Consider the following 11,967-nt stretch of genomic DNA (forward strand, 5'->3'; position numbering starts at 1 on the left):
ATCCGGTCAAGGGCATGTACTGGATTGTGGGCACATCCCCCGTCGGGGGTGTGCAGGAGGCAGCTGATCGATGTTTCTCTCTCATCGATGTTTCTAACCCTCTCTCTCTCTCCCTTCCTCTCTGTAAAAAATCAATAAAATATATTTTTTTAAAAAAAGGGAGATGGCGACGTAACCACGAAACAATATATGTCAAGTCCGACATAACCCAAGGAGTGCCTGTAGTTTTATCTTACCTGTAAATGATGGTGCACTTAATGTCAAAGTTTTTTTCTGAATAGAATGTTAAAGTTTTTCTATTTTCATAGTTTTAAGAATCATAATTACACTAAAATATTTAAAACTAATGCATCTGCTTTGCATTTTTAAAGATAAAAGTGAACAAAACTGACTCTGCATATTAGAGGATAAATACAAGATCAAAGAAAGTTTAAAACAGAAATATAAAAATTAAAAGATTAGCAAAAAGATTTTTTAATATAGTGTCTATAAAAAAGCAAGAGTGACTAGGGAAATACTAGGCAAGAAAGAATTTATAGGGAAAATATTAAATTGAATAAATAAAATCATTTTATAGAAATAAAATATACAAAAAAGCATAACAATAGAGAACTTCAAATCACCAATAACAGGTCAAATGAGTTGGAAAGGCAGTAATAAATTGAAAAAACATAATTGTAGAAAGTTTAGCTCTATCTTATTACTTATGGTAGAGCAAGAGACAAGATAAATGATTTAAAAATATAAAAAAATGTTTAAAATATATTAATCTAAAATGTTATGTAGAATATTAATCAAACATTATGAATTAAAAGAAAAATATTCTATCTGCATTTTTAATAAGGCATATATTTATGACAAACTAAAAAAAATAATTCTAAAAAAGAGTAAAATTTGAACTCTACATTTCTAACCACAAAAAGTAGAAATTGTAAGTAAAAATTTAAACCACCAGTAACAAAAAGTCTAATCAAAACTATGAAGCAGATTCAATTCATTATTGATTCAAATAAGAAATAAGGATCTTAGTGAGAATTTCAAGAACCTTAGTGAGAACATCAAAGACATGAAAAAGGATCAGTCAGAAATTATGCACACACTAACTAAAATAAAGAATAATTTACAGAGATGCAACAGTAGTGTAGATGATTCCAACAATCAAATAAATGATTTGGAATATGAAGAAGCAAAAAACAATCAGAAGAGCAAAAAGAAAAAAGAATCCAAAAATATGAAGATAGTGTAAGGAGCCTGTTGGACAACTTCAAGAGTACCAACATTCATATTATGGAGGTGCCAAAAGAAGAAAGACAGCAAGATGTTTAAACCCATTTAAAGAAATAATGACAGAAAGCTTCCCCTATGTGGCGAAAGAAATAGACTTACAAGTCCAGGAAGCAAAATAAACCAGAGGCATAGAAACATGGAACAGATTGACTAATCTCAGAGGGAAGTGGTGAGGGGAGGCAGGAAAAGATTAACCAAAGATTTTATATGCATACTAGAGGCCCGATACATGAAATTCATGCAAAGGTAGGCCCTCGCAGCCCTGGCTGCCCTGGCCCTTGCAGCCCCGACCATTGTGGCACCAGCTGCCTTGGTCCTTCTGGCCCCTGCTGCCTCATGGCCCCGCCCACCGGTTGTTCTGGAAGGTCATTCTGCCATCCAGTCTAATTAACATATTAGCTCTTTATTGTATAGGATGTGCATTACCTATGGATACAGACAATAGGGTGGTGAAGGCCTGGGGTAGGGTGGGAACCAAGTGGAGAGGGATAATGGGGGGAAGTAGAGGGACATCTGTAATACTCCCAACAAAAAAGATTTAATTGCCCACTGGTTGTTCTGGAAGGACATTCTGCCATCCAGTCTAATTAACATATTAGCTCTTTATTGTATAGGATGTGCATTACCTATGGATACAGACAATAGGGTGGTGAAGGCCTGGGGTAGGGCGGGAACCAAGTGGAGAGGGATAATGGGGGGAAGTAGAGGGACATCTGTAATACTCCCAACAAAAAAGATTTAATAAAGAAATAAAAAGAAATAAAATACAGAATAGCACACTACTTAGACGAAAATGACAATACAAATATGGTATTTTATCTCAAAAGAGATAAGAAAGAAAGAAATGAAATAACTATTTAACTCAAGCCATTCGAATTAACAATCCTAAGGAAGGCAGAAATAAATAACAGTGTGTAAAAATCAGAAATGACTATACTGAAATGAGAAACATGAAATAAGAATAAACAAATGCATTTTTTTAAATAAACTATTAGCAAATCTAAAGAAGAAAATAAGAAAAAAAGTAAAAATTTAAAAATACAGTGTGGGGCAAAAGTAAGTTTACAATTGTGAGTATGCAAAACACAATTTATTCTTATATTATTTTGTATTAATTATTGTATTATTTTTTACATGGACAACTGTTTACCTAATTTTGTCCCACCTAATATACATAAACTAAAGCACTTAGCAATTAACACATTAAATGTATGAACAATTTCTGAAATAATTTTATTTAATGAATTTCAAAACTTAGTTTTAAAATGTATTCCTAATTTAGATGTTTTTTTAAGAAATCAGAATAGATGGATAATTTCTTAAAATGATAACCAGTATTTAATTTAAAATAGCAGTCAATAAAATGCTGGTAATGAAAATTTAGTTATTTTACTAACATCAGAAATAAAGTAATACCAGATATTGTAATTTTTAGTATGAACGGTCTAGAAAGTGCTATTAGATGCACAGAAAACAAAAACATATTGATAAAGAGAGATAAAATTATTATTTTTAGGTGATATGATTATATATCTGGAAAAAGAATCAATGGGAAAAACTTTTATAATTAATTTTGTGAAGTGATACAAATTCAACATAAATGCATAAAATTTTATAGTCTTTGTAGAGAATGAAATAACCATTTAAAGTATAATGGCAAGAAGAGGCTACATATGCAATATTCACACAAAAAAATATGTGGTAAGAATCCAGGTATAACAATAAAAAAATTAACCCATACAATTTTTATGCTGTGAAATAAAAGACAAAATATTTTAAACATGACAATTTCCTTACCCCCAATAAATACAAAAATTTAAGTCTATTACAAACTGAAGAGGAGCTTTTCATAAACTTTGTAAATTAAGTACAGACTTTACCCAAAATCCTAAACATATTATAAAGTTTAAAGTTACTAAATTCTGACTACTGGTATAAAAAATAGCCACAAGTCAATGAAACATTATAAATTGTCCAACAATAAATCCAGTATATGTGAGAATTGAAAATATGGTTAACAAAGATTCACAAAACAATGTACAAGAAAAAGAATGTGTTAAAAATGGTTTGGGGACATTTAGTTAAAAATTTACAAAACAAAATACAGATTCTAACTTTACATGCTAGGATACAATCCCAAATGAATTAAAGAGTTGTATGTAAAAAATATTAAAACATAAAACCTTAGAAGATAATACTGAAGTGAATATTATTAAATGCTTGGGTGGAGTGAGGGAGCAGACAGGGAGTGAAAAGTATTTTTAAACTTTAATAAAATTATAAATTAAAAAGATAAATGGATTTTATTATATAAAAATTTAAAATCTATAGGGAAACATTCAAAACATTAACAACCAGAGGGGAAACATGTGTGTAGTAATATGACAGTTAACTTTGTTATTAACTAAAGAGCTATGTGAGAGAAAAGTACAGAGTCTCAAAAATATCAATGATCAAGAAATTCAATTAATATAGATTAACGTTCGTGAAAATGTGCAGCTTCTTTAAGAATCTAAGAAACAGTTCCGTAAGTGATCTGTGAAATTAGAGAGAAAAAGAGAAGTACAGCAACAGCCTGGCAAAGATGAATGAAATAGCAACTCATACATACTCAGTTGTAATATAAATTGGTACATGTTTGAAAAGCAATTTGGGCAAATGAAATATGATCTTTGGAAATACTCATTCCCTTTTATTCAGTAATTTCACTTCTGGATATAAATCTTAGGGAAAGCATTTTAAACCTGTTAGGCTTCTTCTGGGGTTTATTGTGGGGGGTTTTTTTCTCCTATATTTAAATCAGATTTATCCTGTTACTATCCACAATGACAATGGAAACAAATTAGAAGTGTAACCGGAAGAGAATAATTATTTTGCCAGCATGTTTACTCAAGGAGATATTATGCAAAATAGACTACAACCATATTAAGTGAAAATAAAAGATATAAAATTATATTCGCAATAGAGTAACTATGTCAAAATTAAAGTTTTATACATGGAATAAAAGACTGAAAGGAAATATATCAAAATCTTCATGGCAATGGTGAGTGGTTGGTGGAAAAAGAGGTGCTGTGGAATATTTTTCCTAATTTTCTCTATTGTCAAATGTTTCTTTGATGAACATGAAAAAAAATGTATTTTTTGATTAAACAAAACAAGCCCAACTAATTTGCATCACTAACTGGATCAACAATTTTCAGGGAAGGTTCCTGGACAGAATAGAGCTCATGTGCCCCCCAAATCTCCCCAGTGCAGCCCCTCCTTTGAGAAGCAAGCAGAGCTCTGAGGCTGGAGTGCTTCGGGAATGAAAGAATTAGGAACAGCTGGGGCAGATTCAAAGCCATGACACGCATGCCCCCTTCAAAGGCAGCACAGAGGCAGGCAAGGTGAGAGAGAGTTCAGAGCAGATCAGAGCTTACAAATGGGTGGATTAAGCTAAAAATGTGCAGGAGGCATCATGAGGGCACTGCCAGGGCTCAGGGTGAGCGAAGTGGAAAATGTGGCATTCGACACCTGTGGACTCACCAGCTGAGCACAAGCTAAAGGAGAGCAGTTCAAAGCTTCAAAAGTGGCTAAACAAGGCTGTGGTTAGAAGAAAGAACTTATTTTAAATTGGTAAGGAGGTATAGTATTTATAACTAAGCCCTTCTTGGTTTTTCTCATTGGTTCGCAATTTTGTATGTTGTAATTTAGAAGAAATGTTTCCTAAAAATTATGATTTAACTTTATGTAATGCAAGCTGCTTTCTTTTTTAAAAAGGGAATATGTAAGAATGGAAAGGGAACTAGGAATATGTGACCCTGCTTGCTTTGTTTGGTCAAATGAGTTAATGATTATTTAACTTGCTTTCCTTTGGGGGATAATTTTAGTAGGTAATTCATCCAGCCAATATTTATTGCACCTCTCAACTTCAGCCACTGTAGCTGGCACCGGAGATACATGGTGAATAAGATGTTTGCACTCCTTGCATTTTAAGGACCACTGGGGGAATCAGAGAATTACAAGTGGGATAAGCACCAAGTGGGGGGCGGGGGCACAAAAGCTTCCTAGAGGTGACATCTCATTCACCTCCCAAGACAGTTTTTGTTTGGCTTGAGGATAAAGGACATGTCATGTGAGCCTTGTGAGCCATGCTGGACTTGATCCTACAAGGATTGGGGAGATTTTGCAGGCATTTAAGCAAGAGGGTCACACAAGCAAATTTATGTTTCACAAAGATGCCCACAGAGAGAGGATCCGTTCCTGTGCTCTTGCAGGACACAGGAGAGATGCCAAAAAGAGCCAGGATTCCTTATGAGAGGAAGAGAGAACCAAAGATGTCTCCCAGGTTTCTGACTTTATTAACTGGGATGAGGGTGGTATCAAGATCTGGGGCTCAGACCAAAAAAAAAAAAAAAAAAAAAAAAGGAGCAAGTGTGAATGAGAAAACGGTGATTGCAGGTTTGAGCACACCGATTTTGGAGGACTCATGATGCACTTAACTTGCAATGCCTCACTTAAGTTGCGGAACTGATAGCAATCCAAAACTCAGGAGGGAGATTTGATCTGAAGAACCACACAGAGTACTTACAGGGGGAAGAAGATCCATGGCACAATCCTGACAAATACCAGCATTTAACGGACAGCTCCAAGAAGGGGAGCTTGAACAATCACTGCGACAGAGTGGCCATAGAGGGAGGAAGAACATTTTGTGGATGCCATTACAGAGCTCTTGGAGGAAGTGATGAAGAGAACCCAGTGCTGATGAGGAGGAAATAATCCAAAGGCTGAGAAGTATCCACTGAATACAGCCACAAGGGGCTACTGGAAACCCGGGGGAAAGCAATTTCTGTGGAATGATGAGGGTAGACCGCAGATAGCGGTTGAGGAGTGAATGTCATGCCATAGAAAGGAATAAGAAATTATAAGGAATTATTTCAATAAATTTAACTAGGAAGTGGAGAAGATAGTAAAAGAGCTGGAGACATTGATTTAGTTCCCTGCGGTTACCATAACAAATTACTACAAACTAAAAGGCTTAAAACAACAGACTTTAATTCTCTCACAGTTCTGGAGGCTTGAAGTCTGAAATCAAAGTGTCGACAAGCCCACGGGGTCTCTGACATTTCTAGGGCAGACTACTTCTTTGCCTCTGGGGGTGTCTGGTAACGATTGGTGTTCCTTGGCTTGTGGCTGAGGTACTGCAGTCTCTACCACTGTCTCCACCTGGTCTTCTTCCCTCTATGTCTGTCTCTGTGTCTGAATCTTCCTCTCCTTTCTCTTATAAAAACACCAGTCATTGGATGTAGGGTCCACCTACTCCAGCATTTTAGTCAGCTCAGGCTGCTAAAACAAAATACTAAAAGTTGGGTGGCTTACCCAACAGAAGTGCATTTCTCACAGTTCTGGAGGCTGGAAGTATGATTGGGTCCTGGTGACAGCCCTCTTCTGTTTTGTGGATTCCCAACTTCTCCTTGCATCCTCACATGGTGGGAAGAGAGTGAGCTAGTTCTTTGGCCTTTTCTTATTAGGGCACTAATCCCATTCATAGGAGACCTACCCTTATGACCTAATAGTCTCCCAAAGGTCCCACTTCAAAACACCATCACACTGGGGATTAGATTTCAACATGATTTTTTTTTTTGGTGGGGGTAGGGATATACAAACCTTTAGTCCATAACATCCAGTATGACCTCATCTTAACCTAACTAATTACATCCACAAAGAGCATTTTTTCCAAATAAGGCCACATTCTTAGGTTCCAGTGGCAAGAGTTTTGGGGAGACACTACTCAATCCAGTACAGAAATATTGAGGTGAAGTGATTTTTGCTTGCTTGCTTGCTTATTTGGATTATTGATTTTACAATTTTACTAATTGAAAAGTAGATGTGAGTTCTTTGTGATACATACATGATTCTTATTTGAAAACCCATGTTCCTAGAGATGACAGTTATTTCATAACAGGTTCTTGAAAAAATGCATGGAATTTTACACCGAATCTTATGCTCATAGAAAAATGTGTCCCTGAGGGGTAAAAATGGCAAGGCCATAGTAACTTAGCATAGTTTCTTGTGAGTCTCAACAACTGTTTTAAATCTTTTGAACTTATAGTAATGTAGCTAAGATTTCTGGGATAGAATAGAATGAGATTTTGCATCTTACTCAATTTCAGATTTTCTCTAAGATAGCATGATTTAGTAACCCATTTCCATGAGGAACATTTAAGCACTTTGTTTACAAATCACCAAAATAAAGTCTAGTTTACATACTGTTTAAATAAATTGACCAGTTGGGGAGAGTATTATGTAGTTACAGTTTGTTATCATTTTATTGGGATTAAAATAATTAACTTATATACTTCATTTCCTCATGGCATGACTAAACCAAAATAAACAGAACAAAAACAGATCCCTTACCTTGAAAAAGAAAACAGATAAAATTTCAAGACCAGTTACACAAAAGGTATTCGAAATACTGGAGTCCATTCACTTTTTCCTGAATTTCTGTTATAAGAATTAGAATTCTAAATATTAAATTCATATTGGTGATAGTTATTAAAATAATCAGAAAGTGCAGAAAGGATAGTTCTCTTCACTCCTAACTTCTTCCTTTATAGCTTATACTATCTATATATTATTCTGGTGCCAATGGGATAACCATAATTTTTATTTACTTTTGGTTTCTTTCTGGAGGCAAAAAACTAAAAGGAAACACCTGCCGATTCTGACACTTAGTCTGACTTTTTCAGCAATGTGATCCACGCACTGGAACTTGGGACACCCTATATGTTTCACTTCAAGTTGGATAGAGGAATATTTGCGAAATGCTTTTTAAATGATCACCTGCTCTCTTCCCCCAGTGGCAACAACTCAACTTCACACTGATGGCACGCACCAGCACTTTCCTTTTTGAAGCCTACCACTGAAAGCTCTGCCTGGGGGGGGGGTGTCTCTCACAGCCAACATGTAGGGTACACCATTACCTTTCCGGGATGGCCAGTGGAGCTGGAAACTGGGTGCAGCCCACTTTGCGCAAGCTCATCATTATGCCCACTCTAACCATTGCCCTCTACATTACACATTGATCTTGTGGACCACAGCAAAGGAACAATAATAGTTAAAAATAACAGTCAGTTTCCCCAAAGAACCCCCAAAATGTACTTCTGTATCTGAGAAAATTCTAGGCTGAATGCTATCCAGATTCAATGTGTTCTTGCTTCATTAGGTAAAGTTATTTTGGTGCATCCTCTAACAAGCTCATGTTTTACAAATTTGAATGTATATTAAGACTTGTGTTATATATACACTTAACTCATTTTTCTTGCATGAGTCAGAAACGAGAATAGACAATAGCCTCTCCGTTGATTCAACAAGGAACTATTAAGTGTCAATTGAGTCAGGTACAGTGATTCACACAATAACCAGCAGAACAGAAATGGTCTCTCCCACGCTTCCTCATAGAGCAGCAGTTCTCAACCTGTGGGTCACGACTCCTTTGGCGGTTGAACGACCCTTTCACAGAGATCGCCTAAGACCATCGGAAAACACATATATAATTACATATTGTTTTTGTGATTAATCACTATGCTTTAATTATGTTCAATTTGTAACAATGAAAATATATCCTGCACATCAGATATTTACATTACGATTCATAACAGTAACAAAATTACAGTTATGAAGTAGCAATGAAAATAATTTTATGGTTGGGGGTCACCACAACATGGGAACTGTATTAAAGGGTTGCGGCATTAGGAAGGTTGAGAACCACTGCCGTAGAGCTTGAAGTCTAGTGAGGAAGACATATAATAAGCAAATAATTCCACACAGAAAGTTTCAAACTCCAACAAATTCTACAAAGAAAAAGAACAGGAATTTGTGAGAGTATATAACATTGTACATAACAGGAAGTTTATGTGACACCAGGACAATAGAGATGAAATCTGATGGATGAGTAGAAATTAGTTTATTTAAATATGGAAGGAATGAAAAGAGGAAGCATCCCAGGTAGATAGACAGGTATACACAAAGGTATTAGGTGAGAATAAAACATGAAACATTCAAAGAAATGAACAAGCTCAATATGTGAGACCTAAGAGATAGGGAAGTGGTGGGAAAGTGTTAGGAGATGAGGATTTGGGTTTTTAGTCTAGTAACAATGAAAGTCATTCAAGGATTTGGGGTAAGATGTTGATGTGATAAAGTTTACATATTTAAGAGATTACATGGGTGGCCATGAAAATAGCAGATTGCAGAGAACAAACAATGAATGTCTGGAAGATCATTTAGGAGGCAACTGCTTTACTCCAAGCAACAGTTGTTGATAGCTTTGACCAGAGTAACAACATTAAGAAGGATTAGATTTAGTCAAGAATGATGTCTAGATTTCTGGCTTTTGAATCTCTATGGATGACAGTGACACTTTCTATGGTAGGAGGCACTGAAGTAGGTTGCAGGTAAAAATAAGTTTAGTTGTGACCATGTTGAATTTTGGGTACTTATAAGACCTCTATGTCAAGATATCAAGTCACTCAGATCCACATGTCTAAGACTCTGAAGAGACTCATTCAAACTGGAAACATAAATTTGGGAGTCACTGACACATCAAAGATAACTGCAGCAATGGGAAAGCTGTATAGGATGAGAAGAGAAAGGGTTCTATAAACAAATCTTAAGGAACTTTAATATTTAAAGAGTGGGGAGAGTGAAATGAGCCAGTTAAAAAGAGTCTGCGGAAGAGAGGAGGGTAAAAACCTCAGGAGGATGGCTTTGTTCTAGAAGACAAGGGAAAAGATTGTTTTAAGGACAGAATGATTCACTGTTGTGAAAGTCAAACAGAATTAAGGCTGAACAGTATCCTTTAAATTTGGGGCCCTAGGATGGTTGATGACCTTAGCAGAAGGTATTTCAGGAATGATGGGGGTGGAAGCTGGATTGAAGGGGTTGAGGAGTGTGTAGGAAGTGTGGTGTTCAACAAAAATTTGCTGTCTTATGAGTCCTTTATCCAACAGAGTGTGCAGTTATAAAAAAAATTTTGGATGCCTGGTTGTACTATAGGTTTGTTGTTGATTAAAAAAGAAAAATATGGGGGGGGAGGGAGAGAGAGAGAGAGAGAGAGAGAGAGAGAGAGAGAGAGAGAGAGAAGGGAGGGAGAGAGGGAGGGAGGGAAAGAAAAAGGCAGATTGATATTAAGTTAATTATTCAACTGAACAGAAAGAGTGATGAATCAAAGACAGAGATGTTAGCAAGTGATTTAAAGGCACTACCTTCTTCTTAAGACTTGGAGGCAAGTTTTCACCTGGAATACTGGTAACATGAAATACTTCACTGAATTTGAAGAGCAAATATTTATCTGACACAAACTCTATTTAGTGAAACACTCTATGGCTTATTAAATATTCTGTTTCAAGGTTTTCACCTCAGCATGGGTAAAAATTAGACCAAATTTAATCCAATTAAAGAAAAGAAGAAAAGTCCTCTTATAATTAAGAGGCCTTAATTATGCTTGCCATCCTGAATTATTTTGCTTTTATCATATTAACACTCCTTATACTAAACTTATAGAACCTAGTAAAACATTTTTGGATTAATTGTCCTTATTTATATTTATTTTACTTTACTATAGCTATTGAATTTATTTTTAAATTTACATTTTAAAAACCTACATTTTGTCCATCCTAATTTCTCCCTCAATTAATTTTCTAAATTGCACTAATACTTCCAGTCTCACTTGATCTCCTCCATTGACCAAGTTCTGCTTTCAACCACTAGATCTTCTGGTACTCTTCAATATAATATTTCTTTTGGGCTCTCTCCAACTCTCAATATTCTCCTGTTCTCATCACCTACTGCTGGGCACCAGTGGAAGAATCATTCACACATTCCCTATATCCTCAAAGCCATGGAATAAAATATGGACCTTTTAGTCATATGTTTTATGGGAGACATGAGTAGAACATGAAAAGAACATTGGTGCTAGAGAACTCAACAAAAAGGACCTCTCTTGAGTTGCACCTGCACAAGGCACTCACACTTCCCGGTAAACCAATTGGTCTGCAAATAATAGGTAGTATTTGTTCATTCCCTTCCACATTTTGTTACAACTACTCTTTCTTATACTTTAATACTCTTATTTAAATACTAGAGGCCTGGTGCATGAAATTCATGCACGGAGGGGTGGGCGTGTTCCTCAGCTTGGCCTGCACCTTCTCACAATTCGGGATCACTGGCTCCTAACTGCTCACCTGCCTGCCTGCCTGATTGCCCCTAACCACTCTGCCTGCCTGCCTGATCGCCCCTAACTGCTTGCCTACCTGCTTGATTGCCCCTCACCACCTCTGCCTGGCCCCGGCCTGCCACTGCGGCCGCCTCTGCCTCAGCCCCTACCACTGCAGCTTCATCTGAAAAGCCGTCCTGAAGGACATCTGGAAGGTGTCCTCCAGCTGTCTGGTCTAATTAGCATATTACGCTTTTATTATTATTACTAGAGGCCCGGTGCACAAAAATTTGTGCACTCGGGGAGAAGGCCGGGGTCCCTCAGCCTGGACTGTGCCCTCTCACAGTCTGGGACGCCTCTGTAGATAATGCCCTGCTGGTTTAGGCCTGCTCCCGGGTGGCAGAGGGCAGGCCCAATCCCTAGGTGCAGCCCCTGGTCGGGCTCAGAGCAGGGCCGATTGGGGAGTTGGGGCACCACCCCACCAC

The sequence above is a fragment of the Myotis davidii genome, unplaced genomic scaffold, assembly GCF_000327345.1.
Source record: "Myotis davidii unplaced genomic scaffold, ASM32734v1 scaffold290, whole genome shotgun sequence".
Classification (NCBI taxonomy): domain Eukaryota; kingdom Metazoa; phylum Chordata; class Mammalia; order Chiroptera; family Vespertilionidae; genus Myotis; species Myotis davidii.